Here is an 857-nt window from a genome sequence, read left to right on the forward strand (position 1 = left end):
CGCATCCCGATTTGGGACAGAAGGGGACTCGCGGTAATTTTTAAGCCATTAGGGACGGATTCTTCTTTTTTTCTTTTTCCCTGTTTTTTCTTCTAAGTGGGGGATACCCCTTCCCGGAAAAGCCCCCTGGAAAGGCAGGCTGTCCCCCGTTTCCAGCCGGGGGTGCGGTGGCACGCCGGCCGCACCTCGCCCGCCCTTCCCGGGCTGCAAACACCGATGATACATCGCTCAGCAGCACGATTCCGCCGCACTGTGTTGTTAGAAGCTGTATATTTTTGCACCGCACGGTAAAAGAACTTAATACTTGCGAAAAGTCCTCACGCTGTTTAATAAGAAACATAAGTGCCTGGCTGGCCCCAATTAACACCTTGTGATTATAATGCATTCCTAAAATGGGGTGTCAGACGCCAAATTGTGAATAAAGGTATCTAATTAATCTTCATAGGATGACACTGATAAACAACTCTATATTTAAATAAAGATCAAGGAACTGAATGCTTCTTATTTGTTTACATTAACAGAAGATAAAGTTAACTACCCTTGCACTTTGCTTCGTAATGTGATTTACTGAGACAAACAGCAGGCTCCGGGTGGAGAGCCCCGGCTCGCCTCGGCGGGCTTTTTATCGCGGCTTTGGAGGGAGGGGGAGACCCCGAACTCCACGGCCGCTGCACCCACACCCGCGGGCAAGGCGGTCGTGTGCCGGGAAACGCGGCACCTTCGCCTCGCAGCTTGCGGGCAGAAAACGCTGTAAAGAAACACCCCGTCCCCGCGATTTCGGTACCTCTAAAAACTGCGTGTGACTTTGAAACGGGGACGGAGGGCATGCAGAGTCTAGAGAAAAAAAAAAAAAAAAT

The sequence above is a fragment of the Fulmarus glacialis genome, unplaced genomic scaffold, assembly GCF_000690835.1.
Source record: "Fulmarus glacialis isolate BGI_N327 unplaced genomic scaffold, ASM69083v1 scaffold18172, whole genome shotgun sequence".
In the NCBI taxonomy this organism is placed as follows: Eukaryota; Metazoa; Chordata; class Aves; order Procellariiformes; family Procellariidae; genus Fulmarus; species Fulmarus glacialis.